The sequence below is a fragment of the Malania oleifera genome, chromosome 5 (genome assembly GCF_029873635.1).
Source record: "Malania oleifera isolate guangnan ecotype guangnan chromosome 5, ASM2987363v1, whole genome shotgun sequence".
NCBI classification, from domain to species: Eukaryota; Viridiplantae; Streptophyta; class Magnoliopsida; order Santalales; family Ximeniaceae; genus Malania; species Malania oleifera.
In genome coordinates this window covers 95,511,992-95,534,371 of record NC_080421.1, presented here as the reverse complement: position 1 = coordinate 95,534,371, position 22,380 = coordinate 95,511,992, and positions in this window count along the sequence as shown.

The following is a 22,380-nucleotide window of genomic DNA, read 5'->3' as shown; positions in this document are numbered from 1 at the left end:
TTCGGTATTTTGGGCATAACTTTTGATAGAAAGGTCCAAATGGGACGATCTTGGTGTCCTTGGAAAGCTAAGACAAAATTCCACAACTTTTATAGTTGTGACTTTTTCTGATTCAGGGCCCTTGTTGACGAACACAGGGGATTCGTCGACGATTCCAATGGGCAGAATGACACTAACGGCAGAAAATGGCTAGTTTGCCAAATAAAATATTTTTTCTTTCCCCCAACGGCTAGTTAACGGCTCCTAAGACTCTTGGGCCATAAATACAAGCTATAAGACTTGTATTAATATGGTTTTGAAGGTCTTTGATCATTGTTAGTAAAAACATCATTTTATACAAAACTTAGCACATTGCATATTAGTTCTTCATTACATGTGCTCATTCTCTCTTACTCACTTATTGTGTTTGATTCAATTCTTGAAAGAATAGTGTGAGGTTTGAATTTTAAATCATATTTTCTCATTGTAAGGAGCATTCTTTGTAATCTTCCATGTTCGTGTGAAAGGTTCTTTGTGAACCGAATTGATAAAGGCTCTTTGTGAGTGGTAGAGATTTGATCCCAAGTTTGTAAGGCTTGCTCTGCTGCGGAAGGAGCGATTATAGTGGATTGTGGAATCCTTGGCTTGGTGCTAAGGCGTGGACGTAGGCTTGGTGCCGAACCACGTAAAAATACCGGTGATGTTCTTTCTCTCCCTTACACTATTTATTTTATATCTTGTGCATGATTTATATTCATATTGCGATATAATTTCTTGTATCTTGCCAAGAGTTTTTATTTTGTATAAAAATATGTATTCCGCGAAAAGAGTCTATTCACCCCCCCCCCCTCTAGACTATATACTCCCGGGCTGGGGCAACCAACAGTTTAACTTGGGAAAATTTTGATTTTTAGGATTTTGAGTTTTGGACGTCGTGGGCATAGGATTTGGGTGTTTACGAGCCTCTCACTAAATCAGGTAAAGGGAATAAATTATAGCAATATTTTCTGAAATTACTAGTTGAATGAATATGTGAAAAATGAAAATATGTTATTTTACCTGCGAATATTATGATATGAATATTAGACGAAATTGTGTGGCACATGATTTATATTGAGAATATGTTGAAACTAGGTTGTGTAATGTGCACGAAGATTAATGAGAATATGATAAAAACATATATGGAATGCTTTGTGTAGTAATGAATATTAGAGAAACCCAGTGATGTTTATATACTGAACTGTAAAAATATGAAAATTGTTTCATTGAGAAATAGTGAAAAGTGATATGTATTAAAGAGTATCTTTTGAGAAATGATGAAATATGAAATATGGAAATGCTTTACTGAGAAATGTTGAATAACGTGAAATGGGATATATGTATATGTATATATATATATGTGTGTGTGTGTGTGTGTGTGTGTGTGTTTGTGTGTGTGTGTGTGTGTGTGTGTTTGATGTAGAATGGGAATGGTCAACTTATGTCCTATGATTCAACCCTCACACAAACACATACACTTAAACACCTTAACATAAGAATTTAATTATCCGAACGTAAACACAATAAATCATGCTTTATTTTACATGTTCAAGGATTTTGGAAAGGTGTATGACTTGTCCAACAATTAAGTCTCAATTGATTCTTTCACAAAGGAATCAAGTTATATGTTGAAAAGTTATTATTTCAAAGATTCAAGAATAAAAGTTCTATGTTAGCAAACTAATATTAATACAATTGATTTTAACTAGCAAGTACCATTATTGTAATCTATGGATCAAATGAGTTATTCAAAAATGTGATTTTAATCTACTAGCAAGGGTTCACAAAATATAGCAAAAGATTCAAATACAAGTACCGAAGTTACCAAGGGATTGATTTGGATGACTTGACATTGTTCCACACGTAGTTAAGTCACACCATAGGTCCTTCGTACAAGCTTTGAATCACAAGATGAACGTAGCAATGAAGTGTAGATGATGATCGTCGTGTGGGTGTATGAAGGTGTTGGCCGTGTGGTGTTGATGGGGGTTGTGAGAGATTTAGATGGAGGATGGGTTGATGTAGTCATTAGATAGTTTAGTGGTCTCTCACCACTTGATCTCCGAAGAGAACGTCGTAGCCTCACACTACTCACTCACAAGGAGAGGGACAAGTTTTACATGCTCAAGCAAAGAAATGTTTCTTCTATATTCAACTTCAACTTCATATCTTGTTCTTACAATAAGATGGCTATTTATAGGCATAGCCTGGGAGACAAAGCATTAAACACTCAAAAACTCTACAACTTTCAACAACAACTCTCAACAACTTTCAACCACTATTAACCTAACACAATTAATACTTACTAAAAAAACAAGGGACTCCAACTCATAAGTACACAAGCCAAGTTTAGTTGTCTTGCATTATTACAATTCAAATTTGAAATTTAAACATATTCCAAAAGGAAGGCCAAAATCGTGTGGGGCCCATTAGAGCCGTGTGAGACCCATTGGGCTATGTGGGGCCCAAATGGGCCTCGAACTCAAACTTTTAATAGTATGTCAACTCGGGTCTTCTTATGTTGAAAATCTTCATGATACTCCATGTATACTTGAAAGAGTTATAAACCAATGTAGACATCGGGTGGTCGTCCACGTGTCATCATGTCGGCAAAGGACAAGGGTAAGGGTTGCTGATCCCCATCATCTCTCCTGGGCCCAAGAGAATTCTTCTCTGAAGAATGAGAATTGAAGTACTGGGAGTATAATTCTATGTTAAGATGAAGGTGGTCTTCTTTCAGAATCCAGCTTCGCTCAAAAAGTGGTTTACCTCTCCACTTGACCAAGAACTTCTGGTATGATCTCTCTCGTGTGAACATTGTCTTGTCATCCAAGATCTCTTCAATTTCATAACGGTTCTTGGGTATGGGTAAAGGTGGAGGTAAATGCAATTTCGGGTTTTCAGGTTCATTATGAGTGGGGAAAGGAGTGGGATCACTTGCAAGGTTAGTATTTGAAGGTTCTACAAAAGAAGATGCTTCAAGAAATGGGGTTAGATTTTCAACAATAAAAATATTGCTAATGCCAAAATCAACAGGAATATCAAGTATGTAAGCATTAGAACTAATTTTATTTAAAATTTTGAAGGGACCCATTTTTAGCATGCAACTTTCTTACCTTTCCTATAGGAATCTGCCTAGGATGAATACGAACCATAACCATATCACCTTCTGAAAATTCTTGTAACCTATGATGTATGTCAGCACTAGATTTATAATGTTCATTGTTCAAGTTAATTTTGATTCTTATTTCAGAGTGTAGGGCATGTATGTGCTTAGCAAAAGCATCATCTTGTTCACTTACTCGAACCTGTGGAGGTAATGGGACAAGATCTATAGGCTTCCTAGGTTGATATCCCATGACAACCTGAAAAGGACTCAATCTTGTGGTTTTATTCACTGAGCTATTGAACGCAAATTTCGCCATTGGGAGACACAAATCCCATAAGCTTATGTTGTCTCCTACAAGGCATCTTAATAGGTCTCCTAGACTCCTATTAACTACCTCGGTTTGGCCATCAGTTTGGGGATGGTAAGCACTCAAGAATTGAAGCTTAGTACCTAGTATTGCCCACAGAGTTTTCTAGAAATAGCTGACAAATTTCACATCGCTATCTGAAACAATGGTCTTGGGAAGACCATGCTATCTCACCACTTCCCTGAAAAAGATGGAGGCAACCTTTGAAGCATCATGTGTTTTGTTGCTTGGAATGAAATGAGACATTTTGGAGAACCTATCCACAACAACAAACACGGATTCATTCTTCCTAGCAGTCCTAGGGAGTCCTAACACAAAATCCATACAAATGTCTTGCCCAGGGGTGTGTGGTACGGGTAAAGGAGTGTAAAGACCAGTATTATGCTTTCTCCCTCTTTGCAGATTGGCAAGTTCCACAATGTGAAACATCTCTTGCTACGTCCCTCTTGAGACTAGGCCAAAAGAACCTATCCTCTACCATAACGATGGTCTTGTCCCTACCTGACCTGCAGCACCGCCTGCGTGCAACTCCCATATCAATTGGTCATGAAGGGACATAGAGGGGATACACAATCTGGTTCCTCTAAATAGGAATCCTTCATGGATCACATAGTCTGGATAGGATTCGGGTAGTCCTTGTAACAAACCAGAGAAAATGTCGCAGAAGTCTTGACATTGGGAGTACTCCTTTTTTATGCTCTCAAAACCTATGAATTTCACTTCCAACATTTGTAAAGTGGCTACTACTTGACTCAAAGCATCAGTAGCTTTATTTTCAACACCGGCGCGGTGTTTAAGCACAAATGTATACAACTGGATATATTCGATCCACTTTGCATGTCTATGGTTGAACTTCTTTTGTGTGCTTAGGTACCCAAGGGCCTAGTGATATGAAAAGAGGACAAACTCTTGAGGGAGTAAATAGTGTCTCCAGTGCCTTAAGGATTGTACCAAAACATAAAACTCCTTATCATAGGTTGAGAAATGATGCTTAGCATCATTTAAATTTTCACTGAAGAAGGCTACAGGGTGGTCCTCTTGACTCAACACCCCTCCTATGCCAACACCGGAGGCATCACAAGCCACTTCAAACACTTTCTGAAAATCTAGGAGGTCTAGCACAGATGCTTTGGTTGTCTAGTATTTTATGTCTTGGAAAGCTTTGGTTGCAGCCTTAGGCCACACAAATTCTTCTTTCTTTAGAAAATTGGTTATGGGTGCCATGATGGTGCTGAAATTCCTAATGAATCTCCTTTAGAATGTGGCTAACCCATGGAAGCTTCGAGCCTCATGAATGTTTATGGGAATAGGCCAATCTTTGATGGCCTCGACCTTCTCAGGGTCAATAGCAACTCTGCTCTCAAATACTACATATCCTAAAAAAATTACCCGAGGATTCATGAAGGTGCACTTCTTCAGATTTGCACACATCTTTTGCTCTCTTAGGTCTTCAAACACTTTCCTCAGGTGATCTAAGTGTTCTTTCCTTGTTTGAATATAAATCAAAATGTCATCAAAGCAGACAACAAGGAAATGCCTAATGAAGGGTCTCAAGAGGTCATCACCCTCATGAAAGTGCTTGGTGCATTAGCGAGACCAAAAGGCATCACTAGCCACTTATACAAGTTGTGCTTAGTCTTGAAGGCTTTTTTCCATTCATCTCCAGGTCTAATCTTAATTTGGTGGTATCCACTTTTAAGATTAATTTTGGAAAAGATTTTGGAACCAACCATTTGATCCAACATACCGTCTAACCTGGGTATAGGAAACCTATATTTGACAGTTATCTTTTTAATGGCTCTACTATCAATGCACATTCTCCACGTGCCATCTTTCTTTGGAGTGAGAAGGGCGGGACATGCACATGGGCTCATACTCTCTTGAATAAATCCCTTACTTCTCAACTCGTCTACTTGCCTTTTTAGTTCCTCATGTTCTTTAGGGTTCATCCTATAGTGAGGCAAGTTAGGCAAAGAGGCTTCTAGAACTAAATCTATAGCATGCTAAATATCTCTCTTTGGTGGTAATTCATTTGGAGGCTCAAAGATAACATCACTAAATTCAACAAGTATAGGTGACACTTCAGGTGATGTCTCAAGTCCTAGAGTAGAGGAGTCATTTTCTTTGGTCACTACGATGTAAACAACCTGAGTTTCCTTATTCTCTTGTTCGAATTGCTTCTTGCTTAGGATATGCAAGGAAGTTCCAAGTCTCTATTTTCTTTTTGAACATTTCTTCTCCTTGTCTTGTTTGTCCTTCTTGGGCTCTAGAGGACTCAAGACAATTTTCTTGCCATTACACCTAAAAGTATAGGTGTTGGCTCTGCCATTGTATGCAACATCAAGATCATGTAGCCAAGGTCTACATAAAAGAATTAAGCAACACCCATGGGAAGGACGTCACACCAGATTTCATCCTCATAATCTGCAATCTTAATAAGGACTAGGCACTTATGGCTAACGGGCATGGTTGCAGCATTTACCCAAGCAACTTTGTAGGGTTGGGGATGAGGTTCAACTTTCAGATTCAATTTTTCTGAAGCTGATTTTGAAATTACATTCAGAAGCCTCCACCATCGATGATCATCTTGCAGCTCATTTTCCCACACTTGATGTAAGTATGGAAAATAGAAGTGCGACGCCAATCTTTTTGTTCTCAAGGAGTCACCATGATGCATCTCATAACATTCAAATTAGAATTTTCAACTTCCTTGATGGACAACCCATCCTCACTTGCTACTTCCTCAGGGATATAGGGTTGTTCTTCTCCCGAATCTTCCTCTTCATCCATTCTTTCAATTGCCAAATTTCTAGTTGGGCATTGCTTAGCAAAGTGACCTTTCTTGTGACACTTGTAGCACACCTCATTCCCAGAATTTTGCTTTGAGGGCCCATTTATAGGTGCCTTTCCTTTGTCCAATGGTTGTTGGACGATGGGATTGCTACCTCTAGAAGTTGCTTGACCAGTGTTGGTGGGTCTTGTCTTCTCATATAATGTGGCCTTTCTTGGGTAAGTGTCATTGGAGGTGTTTCCAAATTTTCTTCCCATTTGGGCTTTACTCATTTGCTCATAGTCATGTGCTAAATTAAAGACATGTTCAAGGGAATCAATATCATGTGGAAACAACTCCTTCCTCAACTCGGGTTTCAAGCCAATCCTAAAATGAGAAATTTGTTGGCTAATGCTTTATTCCACACCACACCTAATGGAAAGTTTATCAAACTTACTCATGTATTCGGTCACACTCATACTACGTTGCCTAAAGATATAAAGCTGATCCATGAGACGTTCCCTATTAGAAATTGGGACATACTTTTATTTCAATCTTTCTTTCATCAATTCCCAATGTTCTATAGGCCTATAGCCAAGGCGAGCTTCTTGTCTTTCGACATTCACCTAATGAAGCTTTACTTGCCCGGTTAATCTCATCTTTGTAAATCTCATCCGATGTGGGTAATTTATCTTATTCCAGTCAAAGTATGAATCCATTTCAGCTAACCAATCTTGAAAAGGTTTTGGATCCATTTGACCATCATATGTAGGGGCTTCAATTTTTACTCTTTTCATCACATCCATATCCGGATCATGATTTTCCCTACGATATGGTCTCCTTGGTTGGAATTTTTCTTCATCATAATCCTCGTTATTCCAATATGGAATATAAGGGTCATGACATTGGAACCTTCTAGGAGCATTTGGTCTTTGCAGAGGAAGAATGGGAGGTTGTTCTTGAGGTGGTGTCCTCTCTCTTGGAGGGTGGTTTCGCTCCCTAGAATGATGGGAAGCAAGCTCGTTGTCAACCTCAAGAGGCCAGCCTAAATTTTCTGAAGGTGGGTTAGTAGCTAAACTAGCTTCTAGCCTCTCAGTCCTTGCAAGTGCATTGGTCAAGTCTTGGGTTAAGACATGGATTTGGTCTTGTAGGTCATCTAGGAGTACATCACGGTCCATGTCATTCCTACAACCATGATAACGATTCCTAGCTCTAGTTGCCATCTAGAAAACACAATCCTCCTCCTTGGAGGTTTTCTCCCTAAACCTAACCAAACTATAGCTCCAAATATCCAAATTCTGAGTATAGGCGGGCTATTTTAGGCAAAACCATCACCCGTTTTTTTTGGAAACCTGAGAGTTGCTAAAGGATTTTCAACCGCGAACACCTTTTGATATTTACGGCATACCGTTTGCTAAAAAACTCCAAATAAGGAGATCTTGGTGCAAAAATAAAGCTAAGAAAATTTCCCACAACTTTTGTGTTTAAGGTTTTTGAATATGGGAAGGTTTTGACAGTAAAAATCACATATCAATTCTACAGATGGTAAATAAAGGTGTTGGAACTTAAAAGGTTCACCTAATTCGACCTAGGCTCTGATACCAAGATGATGTAGGACGGGAATGGTTGACTATGTCCTATGATTCAACCCTCATACAAGCGCATACACTTAGACACTTTAACATAAGAATTTAATTATCTGAACGTAAACACAACAAATCATGCTTCATTTCACATGTTCAAGGATTTGGAAAAGGTGTTTGACTTATCTAATAATTAAGTCCCAATTGATTCTTTCACAAAGGAATCAAGTTATATGCTAAAAAGTTGTTATTTCAAATATTCAAGAATAAAAGTTCTATGTTAGCAAACTAATATTCATACAATTGATTTTAACTAGCAAGTACCAATATTGTAATCTATGGATCAAATGAGTTATTCAAAGATGTGATTTTAATCTACTAGCAAGGGTTCACAAAATATAGCAAAGGATTCAAACACAAGTACTGAAGTTACCAAGGGATTGATTCAGACGACTTGACGTTGTTCCATATGTAGTTAGGTCACACTGTAGGTCCTTCGTACAAGCTTTGAATCACAAGATGAACGTAGCAATGAAGTGTAGATGATGATCATTGTGTGGGGGGTATGAAGGTGTTGGCTGTGTGGTGTTGATGGAGGCCATGAGAGATTTAGATGGAGGAGGGGTTGATGGAGTCGTTGGATAGTTTAGTGGTCTCTTACCACTTGATCTCCAAAGAGAACACTGTAGCCTCATACTACTCACTCACAAGGAGAGGGACAAGCTTTACAAGCTCAAGTAAAGAAATGTTTCTTCTATATTCAATTTCAACTTCATATCTTGTTCTTACAACAAGAAGGCTATTAATAGGCATAGCCTGAGAGACAAAGCATTAAACACTCAACAACTCTCCAAAACTTTCAACAACAACTCTCAACAAATTTCAACCACTATTAACCTAACATAATTAATACTTACTAAAAAAACAAGGAACTCCAACTCATAAGCACACAAGTCAAGTTTAGTTGTCTTACATTATTACAATTCAAATTTGAAATTTAAACATATTCCAAAAGAAAGGCCAAAATCGTGTGGACCCTATTGGGTTGTGTGGGGCCCTCATGGGTCTCAAACTCGAACTTGCAATAGTATGTCAACTCTGGTATTCTCATGTTGAAAATCTTCAAGATACTCCATGTATACTTGCAAGAGTTATAAACCAATGTGGACATCGGGTGGCCATCCACGTGTCACCATGTCGGCGAAGGACAAGGGTAAAGGCTGCTGATCACCATCAATTTTATTGTGAGATGAAATGTGTATTGAAATGATGTAAATATCATTGATATGATGAGATGAATTGCGAATGCTGAAAATGAAAATATTGCAATGTGGATTCTGTAATGTAAATCTTAAAATGAAAATAATGAGACAGGAATACTGAATTGTGAAAACTAAAATTGGAATACTAAAATGTGAACATTGCAATGTGAATAATGCAATGTGATTGATGAATGATAATTGTAAATAATGCAGTATAACCTCGACCATGGGGTGAAGCATGGCATGGAAAATATTTTCAAGACAGTATAACCTTGACCGTGAGGTGAAGCATGGCATGGAGAATATTTTTCGAGTAGTATAACCACGACCATGGCGTGAAGCATGGCATGGTGAATATCTTCAGAGTAGCATAACCTCGACCATGGGAAGCATGGCGTGGAAAAAATATTTTCAGGGTACTATAACCTCGACCATGGGGTGAAGCATGGCGTGGCGAATATTTTCAAAATAGTATAACCTCGACCATGGGATGAAGCATGGCCTGGAAAAATATTTTCAAGGTACTATAACCTCGACCATGGGGTGAAGCATGACGTGAAGAATATCTTTAGAGTAGCATAACCTCGACCATGGGGTGAAGCATGGCGCAGAAAGAATATTCTCAAGGTAGCCATGAGTTATAGACGCGAATGTACTGGTTACCGAGGACACTCATGTGCTAGATGATGAAATGAAATTGAAAGTGAAAAGAAAGAGCGTGAGTTTAATAACATAGATAAATGAGGCAAAATAAAACTCTCCGCCTGAGGGCTTATTGAGTAAGGTGAGTGCCCTGATAAGTATCAGTTGTAGCCCTACCCGAGTTAATCGGGCAAAGTTACAAACGATATCAGAGCAGAGGGGAGCTATATGTATGGGCGTGTAATCTCCCCTATCCTCAAGAACTTTCGTTGTTAAAAATGGGTTACATGTGAATGAGATGAAAGATGGGAATAAAGCTTATAAAAGCTTGTGTTTTATATCTATATGATTATGAGAATGATTGGTGTATTTTCTCAAATGGTGTTATCACTGAAATGTATATGTATATTATGATATAATGAAATTCATATTGCCACACACAGCAAATAATTTATTCCGTCTTACTGAGATGTGTCTCACCCAATTATCTAAATATTTCAGGAAACTGTGATAGGTCTAGAAATAGAGTTCTGAGATAGAGGGGAGTTGATACCCTGATTAGACAGGGTGAGTGTTTTGAGCTAGGGATGGAGGATTTGCCTAGAGTTTTGATTGATTTTGGGAATGTGTCGGACGTGTATACACACACGCGCGCATGCGCACACACACACACACACACACACACACACACACACATATGTATATATATATATATATATATATATATATATATATATATATATATACATATATAGATGTATAGTACTTTGGTTATTTGTATTCTGGATGATTTGTATATTTTGACTTCTGCTGATAGGGTCATTATATTTTAACTTGCCTCTCTCCTAGCTCATCCCAGTATAAAGGAGAATGATACCTCCTACCATAAAGTGCCTCGTAAGGTGTCATGTCAATGCTGGTCTGATAGCTGTTATTGTAGGCAAATTCAACTAGCGGCAAATACTGGGTCTAGCAACCCCAAAATCCAATACACACACTCGCAGCATATCCTCAAGTACCTGGATCATTCTCTCTGTCTGACCATCTATTTGAGGATGAAAAGCAGTGTTGAATGCTAACTGAGACCCCAAAGGCTACTACAAGTCCTTCCAAAACCGTGATGTAAAACATGGATCACGGTCTGAGACTATAGACACTGGCACCCCATAGGATCGAACAATCTCCTTAATGTAAATATCTACCAATCTGTTCATAGGGTAGCTAACTTTAATAGGTAGAAAATGAGTTGTCTTCATTAGTCAATCAACAACTACCCAGATGGCATTCTGACCATGTGGTGCTGGCGGTAGCCCAATGACAAAATCCATGGATAGGTGGTCTCGCTTCCACTCAGGGATAAAAAGTTGTTGTAACTTCCCTTCCGTTCTTTGGTGCTTAGCCTTAACTTGCTAGCACGTCAAACACTACTGCACAAATTCAGAAATCTCTCTCTTCATGCCACTCCATCAGAAATACTCATGCAGATCCCTATACATTTTAGTACTTTTAGGATGAACCATGTATAGAGATCTGTGAGCCTCCTCTAGAATCGTTCTCCTAATATCATCATCTATAGACACACACAATCTGGTGCGAAACCTTAGAGCCCCATCATCAGAAATACTGAACTCCTCTCCCTAACCCTCATGTACTTTGACTATTACTTCTGCTAATTTTGCGTCATCTTCCTGAGCAACTTTAATCTTTTCATATAACGCAGGCTGCACAACCAAGATGGCAATAAATGCTTGAGGATTACTCTCTATCAACTCTACACCATGTCTCTCTAGATCCATCAGGATTGGATGTTGAACCTCCATAGCTGCCAGTGCTGGTCCCATTAATTTCCTACTCAGAGCATCGGCTACCACATTCGCTTTCCCTGAGTGGTAACTACTAGTGCAGTCATAATCTTTAATGAGTTCTAGCCACCTTCTTTGCCTCATATTAAACTCTTTTTGGGTAAAAAAATACTTTAAACTTTTGTGGTTCGTGAAGATTTTGCATTTCCCACCATATAGATAATGCCTTCAGATTTTTAAAGCATAAACCACTGCAGCTAATTCTAAATCATGCATAGGATAGTTCTTCTCATATTCTTTAAGCTGTCTAGATGTGTAGGCAGTGACTCTTCCATGCTACATTAATATATATCCAAGACCCTTCAAAGATGCATCACTATATATCACAAATCTATCCTTCCCTGATGGAATAGCCAGTACCGGTGCTGAAACCAACCATTGCTTTAACTCCTGGAAGCTCTGCTCACAATTATCGATCCAATAAAACTTCACATTTTTCCTCGTGAGTCATGTTAATGGACCCGATAATCTGGAGAAACCATCAATGAAGCATCGGTAGTAGCCTGCAAAACCCAGAAAACTTTTGAACTCCTGGACATTTCTTGGCCTTTCCCAACTCACCACTGCCACTATGTTACTCGGGTCAATTGATATACTGTCCTCAGAGATCACATGTCCAAGGAAAGTAAATTGCCTTAACCAGAATTCACATTTCTTGAATTTTGCGTACAACTTCTTTCTCTCAATATCTGTAACACTAGCCTCAGATGATGCTCATGCTCCTCAAAATTTCTCGAGTAGACCATTATATCATTAATGAAAACCACAACAAACTGGTCCAGGTACTGATGGAACACCTGATTCATTGAATCCATAAATACTACTAGTACATTAGTTAACCCAAACGACATCACCAAAAATTTGTAATGCCCATATCTGGTTCGGAATGTTGTTTTTGAAATATACTCTGCTCTAACTTTTACCTAATGATAACCCGACCGCAGGTCAATCTTAAAGTAGACCTGGGTCCCTTGGAGCTGATCAAATAAGTCGTCAATCCTGGGAAGAGGATATTTATTCTTGATCGTCAATTTGTTTATCTCCCTATAATCTATGCACATCCTCATAGTCCCATCTTTCTTTTTCACGAACAGGACTGCCCCCCTCCCACGGCGACACACTGGGCCTAATAAATCCTTTATCTAGCAACTCCTGCAATTGATCTTTTAACTCCTTCAATTCGACTGGAGTCATACGGTATGGTGCTTTAGATACCGGTGCCGACCCTAGTTGTAGAATCATGGTAAATTCAATCTCTCGGTTTGGTGCTAAGCTAGGCAATTCTTCTAGAAAAACATCTGAAAATTCTTTAACTACTGAAATATCAGCTCGTTTTAGTTGTTCTTTTGGAAATTCCTTTATGTAGGCAACATATCCCTGGAAACCACCCTGTAGCAGTATCCTCACCTGAATAACTGACACTAGCTGTGGCGAGGCATGCACACATGAACTCACAAATCTATATTCTTGCTCACCCGGGGGGGTTTGAAAATCACTTCTTTTTTTATGGCAATCTATGCTGGCTTGATTTGCTACTAGCCAATCCATACCCAGTATTACATCAAATCCCTACATATCTAGTACCAAGAGATCAACTGGTAGTACTTTCTCCGGAATGCTTATTGGAAAGTTCCGAAGTACCTTCTTACACCTCACCATAGACCCTGTTGGTGTGACTATAGACAACTCTACATCTAATAACTGTGCCTTTACCCCAGTTACTTTAACATACCCCGCTGATATAAAGGAATGGGTGGCACCGGTATCAAACAAAACAATAACTTTATATGATAATACAGTAAGTGTACCTGTGACAACGTCTCCAGCAGTCTCGGCATCTCTTGGCATCAATACATAGACCCTCGTTGGCGCTGTATTCCTCTGCTAACCTCCACGAGGTGCCTGATGACCACCCTGGTTTGGTTTGGGATCAGGTGCATAAATTGGTGGTACTTGACATGATCAAGTCATATGGCCGAGCCTCCCACAATGGTAGCAGACATTCTCCCCCAGTAGGCACTCACCTGGATGTCTCTGTCCACATCTGGGATAGGTGGGATAAGACTGCCCACTCTAAAATCCACTATACTATATCGTTTGCCTCTGACCCCCACCGAATCTACCCCCTCTCCAAGGGCCTCGGCTGGAACCCGCCTGAAAACTCAAAGGTGCAGCCTTCTTCTTCTGGCTCTGTATCTCAGTCTCTCTTGGAAAACCCTCCTCTACTATTATAGTCCTGTCAACCAGCTCTGAGAAATCCTGTATCCTCAGTACTGCCACTTGTCTATAAATATCTCGCCTCAGATTCCTCTCAAACATCCTGGCCATTTTAGCTTCATCTAAAACAGTATAAAGGTAGAAAAGCGACAACTCGATAAATTTCGCCGCTTACTGCTGGACTATCATTGATCCTTGTGATAAGCTCAAAAACTCATGTACTCTAGCCTCTTTGACCGAGGCATGATAGTATCTTTTAAAGAATATGTCCCTGAATCGGGCTCAAGTCATCGACACTGGAATTAATCTCTGCTCCTCCAGTAATCTAGTGGCCATACACCATCTCTTGACCTCCCCTGTCAGCTTATACGTGGCATAGAGGACCCTCTGTTCATCGGTGCAGTGAAGCACCGTCAAAATCTTCTCTATCTCCTGTATCTAATTCTTCGCAACTGCAGGATCAGCCGTTCCTAAAAATGCTGGTGGGTTCATCTTCGTAAATTTTTCTATCATGCATCTCTATGCTGTAGATGGACCTCCCTGTTCCCTGGAGCTTCGAGCAATCTCATCCATGACCTGCAAAGCCACACTATGTAATACAGCATCTGAATCCCCACCTCCTACACCAGAAGGCCCTACCCTACTTCGTCGTTGCCACTAGCGTGAGCGCTACTACCTCCTAGATCCATCCTGTAATATTACCAATATATTATGAGAATATGAACCTTCCAATACTATACTAACTAAAATGCCCCCTACTTATTATCACTAATTTAAGGTTTGGCCCTACCATATGGAAATAGAAATCGTCAATAGTTTACTATGGTTTTCCTGAAATCGTCACCCTAAGAAAAGCACAGAAACCATCCCAAAACTCTACCTCCAAACTGCAGAACAAAACCTTAAATTATCATCCTAATTCCCCAACTTAACTCATTGTCATCCTATTCCACTCTTCTTAAAATTCCATTCCTATATTCTGGTATTGTTTTTCACTATACTCTAGAGTCTGTAGAACCTAGCAAGCTAGGCTCTGATACTAAACTGTAACGACCCAAAAATTACACCATTTTTTTATATATAAAATATAAATTACTTTGATACCCCTATAATACCTGCTATAACATCTCAGGCCCCAGATCAACACTGAGGTATCCCTTTACACAAATTGACACACCTATGCAGCGAAAAACATAAAGTCATACATCCATATTCACAATACTAGAATTAAGTATTTCCAAATCATATACACAAATTTACACATCACCCCAGTTTCATCAACTCCAAAAATATATTCCCTTGAACACACTTACCCTTTAAAACAGGGCAGTACAAAAGATCTCTCTATCTGCGAGCCTGATCCGCTCGCCTAACTGGATCACCTAAAAAATGTTAAACCACAGGGATGAGACAACGCTCAGTAAGAGGAAATATGCTATTACTAGTGTGTGGGGACTGAGTTTCATAAATACTAAAATGATAATATTTGTAACTGTAAAAGCTGGTAATCAATATATATATATATATATATATATATATGGTATAACTTGCATTTATCGTAGTTTAAAGTATAACTATAATATATGAATTTTATACTTTTCATACTTCTAGTATTATACTATATTGCTGATTTTCTGTAAATTTGTATGTATATATATATATATATATATACACATAACTGAGATGTTTACCCTGGAAAATTGTACGTCATGATTTAACCCCTCATGACAGGGTTCTGCGGCCCATAGGTGGGACTTAATATTGGTTGGCCTACCAGGTAAGTCAACTATAACTCTACCAATCCTCAGTCCGGCCAAATTGGGTCCTCTCCTAGGCACGGATCTAGAAACTACCTCGTTAAATCGGCCTCCTCAACCTAGAATACTGAGGAGACTGCAATCTCTCCATAGACACGATTTGATGGAATCCACATACTATTTGAGATATTTGGTTGCACTGTGATAAAAAAATAGCAACGGTATTGTGCTCTGCTAACTAAACATAACGTGATTCATTAGGGTCTAATACTGTATATTCTATTTCTACAAATATCCTACTATTTTCATCATGATTCCAAAATAACCATAACACTATAAATCTAATATGAAAATACATAATATCTGACTAAATTAACTGGCTGTCATATCTGACTAAATACCATATCCTCGATCTCAAACTCTAGCACCCATCAGTGTGTATCTGCATAACTCTTCTACCGACTCTGTGCTGCCTTTATCCTCTCCCTAATAAGTTCTACCTTTGCATAGGTCTGCTGAACTAATTTTGGTCCCAACACCTTCCGTTCACCTACCTCATCCCAGTACAATGGAGATCGACACCGGTGACCATACAAGGCCTCATATGGTGTCATCTCAATACTGGCCTAATAACTATTGTTATACGCGAACTTGACTAACGACAGATATTCGATCCAACTACCACCGAAATCTAGTACATATGCTTGCGACTTATCCTCCAAAATCTGAATGGTTCTCTTGGATTGTCCGTCCGTCCATAGGTGAAATACGACACTGAACTATAGAAATTGGGATGCCATGAAACCGTACTATCTCCTGCACATAAAGCTCAGCTAGCTTATCCATGGAATAACTGACCCTGATTGGAACGAAGTACGCAGTCTTCGTTAGCCAATCCACTATAACCTAGATAGCGTTCTACCCATGCACCACCAAAGGCAATCCCGACACAAAGTCCATCGAGATATGCTCCCACTTCCACTTTAGAATGTCAAGTGGCTGTAGTGGTTTTGCTGGCCTTTGGTGCTCGACCTTCACCTATTGACACGTCAGACACTGCTTTATGAAATGAGCAATCTCTCTTTTCATGTTATACCACCAAAAATAACCTCGTAGATCCCTATACATCTTTGTGCTTCCTGGATGTACTGTATATACAGAGCAATGTGCCTCCTCTAGGATGGTTCATTTAATCTCATTATCATTCGGTATGCAAATCCTGGTGTGAAATCTCAACATCCCGTCCTCTAAGACACGGAAATCTGCATTTAACCCATCTTGTGTCCCACTCACAATCTCTGGTAGCTCTACATCTTTCATTTGAGCTGATCTAATCCTCTCCTATAAGGTTAGTTGCACTACCAGGCCAACAATGAATGCCTAGTGATTTCCTTCCACTAACTCTACCCCCAACCTTTCCAAGTCCATCCCGATCTCATGCTGAATCCCGATTGCTGAGATTGATGCAAGCACCGACTTCCAACTCAACGCATCAGCTACCACATTAGCTTTCTCGGGGTGGTAACTAATAGTACACTCGTAGTCTTTAATCAATTCAAGCAACCTGTGTTGCCTCATATTCAACTCCTTTTGGGTGAAGAAGTATTTGAGACTTTTATAATCAGTGAAAATCTCGCACTTTTCACCATATAAGTAGTGTCGCCAGATTTTTAGTGCAAATACCACTGTTGCGAGCTCTAAGTCATGTGTAGGGTAATTGTTCTCGTACTCCTTGAGTTGATGAGAAGCATACGTAATAACCTTACTCTGTTGAATCAAAACACACCCGAACCATTTCTAGGATGCGTCACTGTAGATCACGAAACCACCATCCCCTAATGGAATGGTTAACAATGAGGTTATGGTTAGGTATTGCTTCAACTCCTGGAAACTCTGCTCACACTCGCTAGTCCATTCAAACCTACTGTTCTTTTTCGTAAGTTGTGTCAAAGGACCTAACAGCCTAGAAAAACCCTTAATGAATTAGAAATAGTGCCCTGCCAAACCAAAGAAACTTCTGATCTTATGTATGTTCTTCGGTCTCGCCCATTTTACTACTACCTTTACTTTGCTTGGGTCTACTGATATTCCTTCCCTAGACAATACAAGTCCTAGAATGCAACCTATTCTAGCTAGAATTCGCATTTCTTGAATTTACCAAACAATCTATTCTCTCTGAGTACCTGAAGTATCAGACTCAAATAAATTTTATGCTCTATAGGACTCCTCGAATATATCAGGATGTCATCAATGAATACCACCACGAACTTATCTAAGTATGCGTGGAACACCCTATTCATCAGATCCATGAATGCTGCGGGCGCATTCGTCAAACCAAATGACATAACCAAAAATTCATAATGGTTATACCAGGTTTGAAAGGTTGTATTCGATATATCCTCTGACTTTACCTTCAACTGGTGATACCTGGATCGTAAATCGATCTTAGAGAAAATCTGAGTACCCTTCAGCTAGTCAAACAGGTCATCAATACGTGGTAGCAGGTATTTATTCTTTATGGTTACCTTGTTAATCTCTCTGTAGTCAATGCACATCCTCATCAACCTATCTTTATTCTTCACGAACAACACCGGCGCTCCCCAGGGTGATATGCTCGGTCTGATGAAACCGTTATCCAAGAGTTCCCGTAGTTGCTCCTTTAGCTCTTTTAGTTCAGTCGGAGCCATTCGGTACGGAGCCTTGGAAATTGGCACCATCCCCGGAGTCAACTCTATGGCGAACTCCACCTCACATTCTGGAGGTAACCTCGGTAATTAAGTCTTCCGAAAACACATCCGAGAACTTCCTTATTATTGGGATACCCTCCAGCTTCTGTCCTTACTTTGGTGCTTCTTTCACATATGCAAGGTACCCCTGGCAACCCCTTTAGATAAATCTCCTTACCTGTATCACTAGAAGGATCCGTGGTGCAAAGCGCACACACGACCTTATGAATTTAAACTCCTGCTCCTCTAGAGGTCCGAATACTACCTCCTTCTTGTAACAATCTATCCTTGCATAGCTAAATGCTAGCCAATCCATCCCTAGAATAACGTCAATTCCATGCATATCAAATACGATTAGACTAGCAGGTAGCTTTCTCCCTTGAATCTCCACTGGGAAGTCCCTGACCACTTTACTACATACAACAACCGATCCTGTCAGCGTGGCCACACTTAACTTAACTCCTAATAGCTAAGTCTCTATTTCACATTCTTTAACAAACCTTCTAGATACAAACGAGTGTGTTGCACCTGAATAAAAAAGCACAATAGTTTTATGGGAAAACACATAAATAATACCTGTAACTATATCACTTGCATGCTCGGCGTCACTCGGCGTCATATAATACACCTGTGCCTGGGCTGTATTCCCTTGGTACCCCCTCAAAGTGCCTAATTCCCTCTCCCATACTACTACTACTGAGGTGGGTACTTTAATGTCGCTCGACAATCCCGCACCTAATGCCCTGCTACTCCGCACCGGTAGTAGACAACTATTCTGGCCCTGCACTCAATCAAATGATTCTTATAGAATCTGGGACAAGCGGCACTCGGAGAACTCCTCTAAGAGGCTCAAGCTCCTGTCTCCTACCGCTGACCTGTAAAATTACTAGACCGCTTCCACGTATTCTAGCTAGAGCTAAACTGAGACCCATGAGACCAGGGCCTCTTCTTATGGTTCACCTCTCTCTCTCCCCGTCCTGAATACTGGCCTCCGCCACCATGGCTTTATCCACAATTTCAGTAAAGCTCTGGACCAATAACGCCACCACCTGCTTGCGTATTGCCTGTCTCAGTCCTCTTTTAAACATTCAAGCCTTTTTCAGCTCATCCGGAACCATATGTGGAGCGAATCGAGATAGCTCCACAAATCTGGCAACATACTACTGCATCAACAAAGACCCTTAGGCCAGATGAAGGAATTCCTCTATCTTTGTCTCTCTAGTGGCAATAGGGAAGTATCTGCTGAAGAAGACTTCCCTGAATGGCTCTAGGTAACAGATGCATACCCTGGCTATTGTTCCTCCACCAAATTAGCCAATCTCCACCATCTCTTTGTCTCTCCCACCAGTTTAAAGGTGGTAAACCTCACTTTCTACTCCTTTGTGCATTCCAGCACCCCCAACAGTTCCTCCATCCACCGAATCTAGTCTTCCACCATAATCAGGTTCGGTCCTCCCGTGAATGCTGGCGGGTTCGTCCGAGAAAACCATTGGAGTGTGCAATCTCTATTAGCTGCTAGCTAACCATGTTCATGAAAATCCCTTCGAATTTCCTTCCTAGCCTAGCATACTATACTGTGTAGCATAGCCGAGGCCTCAACATCATCTTTGCTAGAGGCATCCACATGATTGTCCCCTCCAGACATGACCTCCTTTCCCCTAGGTTCCATCCTGAATATAGGATAGAAACAAACTTAGAAATTCCACATTTATCAAAATCAATGTAAGTATGTAATGACTAATAGCTAAAGCATACTAATTTGCAGTTCAAATAAATCACTTATACATTACTGTTACAAAATTGCCAAGTATCGACCCCTAATCATGACACTAACAATACATACATACTTTTCCAACCCATCATTCCCAACCTAGGGTTTTGACCTCCAGTCTCTCAACCTAAAAATGAAACTATTGATGGATTTACCATGGTTTTCCTGAAATCGTCATTCCAAGAAAAGCACAGAAGACCATCGAAAGGCCATTGTCCCAAAGCTTCCGGACTAAACCTCGACCTAACTTACCCATTCTTATCCTTAACTTATCTTAACCTATACTATGGTAATTATCACTGACAAAGTCTGCAGAACCTAGCAAACCTAGGCTCTAATACCACCTATAACGCTCTGATACCCCTCATGGGCCTGGGGTGTTACTTTAGTGATGTCTGTGTACCTGATACCATCATCATTAAACATAAATCCAGCAAAAGTAAAGAACCATTCTCCATACATACATTACTAGAGTTCTAAGTTCATCCATACATAAGGGTTTCCATACATCCATATTACAAACCAACCAAAACTGAACAACTTGTTCGGTCCATGCAACCATAATACATATACATTAACTTACAACATAACTTACATACAAATGAAATCAAACAGATCTTCCCAAAAATACTATTCTAACTTTCACCCCTCGACGCTACTAAGCACGATACCTGTTATTTCCTGAAAAGAAGATTTGTATATTGGGTGAGACACTTCTCAGTAAAGGAGATCAAATTAATATCAGTGTGTGGGCAGCATACATTAGTGCTTACAGAAAACATTCATTCTTCATATAACCGAAAATAGACATCTTTATATCATACGTACTTATACAGTTGAAAATACTCGTTTCATTTTCCTTTCATAAATAGTTCATTAAACACATAACATCATTTACATAAATATACAGGTATGCATAAAAGACATTCCCTGGGACTAACGTCATGTATAAACCCCCGTGGTCAAGGTTGTGCTGCCTGAAAGCTGGACTAAGCCTAGGGTGATCAACCCAGACAAAGTCAAACATACATCCCTGTCTAACACCGTCCACGTAGGCATCCGCAATTTCTTGCGAGCTCTATTTGCCCTACCATGTCCTGAAAGTCCGGGCTTGTTGGTAAGGTACACCCTCTACGGAGGCTAATCGGCTGAAACCACCCACACCACTCTCGTAGTGTAGTGTGGGTGCACAGGACCACATATATAATTTCTAGCAATGGTACCGTGCTCATAACATAATGGTCCACAGGGTTCCTAAAACATATTATGCAATTTAAGTAATAGAAACATATTTCATACTCATTTCATATAAAACCTGCCATTTAAAACCTCTGGCCCTCGGCCGTCATATAAAACTCGGCTTACAGCCGTTAAACATAATCCTAGCCCTCGCGGCCGTAAACATAATCTTGTATTTTCATAAGCAGTTCCAGTATTTCACAAATATTCATCATTTCGGTTACAAAAGAGTACATACATATCATTTTCCTGCCACACAATATCCTGTACTTTAAATATAACCCGTAGGCAACTGAGAAAACATAGCATATATAGTTTAAAACATAAAACCGAGCTTCCCACCGTTCATTTATACTAAAAATACCATAATGTATATCCTAGGTTTGAAAACGGATCCTTTGAATAGTTGGTTTTAGAAATCTCAACTGAAAACATAAATATACTTACTTTATAAACATTTCAAACAGTTCAATTTCATTAAAAAGCTAACTTAATTTAACCCCCTTCCCTATTTCTAAAAAAGAATCTGAAACGCTTGAAAAACTGAATCCTAACTTTTTCCCAAAATCAAGAATCTACTCCGCTAGGATTGTAGATATTTGCTCCCTAATCCTCATGGTAACCTCTGATCGACGAATCAGGTGACGAACAACCAAGAAACCGAAGAGAGAGAGAGTGTGTGTGGGCGTGGGTTAGAGAGAGAGAGAGAGAGAGAAGATATTTTTATTTCTTAACAATGAAGCAATTGAAAATCTATTTATAGGCCCCTTGACCCGGTCAAATTCGTCGATGAAGTGGCGCCTTCGTCGATGTGCTACATAAGGTCGTTCATTGACGAGAGAAGGGTTTCATCAATGAACCCTAAACCTAATATTTTTTTCGCCATTATGGATCTCTTCGTCGACGAGACTTTGAATTTTGGCAACGAACCACATAAGGGCCTTCGCCGATGAGAACTTGGACCACGTCGACAAAGCCTGCTGTTTTTTTTTTTTTTTTTGAAAATTTTCCCTTCTTATTTTATTTTCCTTATTTTCCAGGTTTGGGTCTATACATT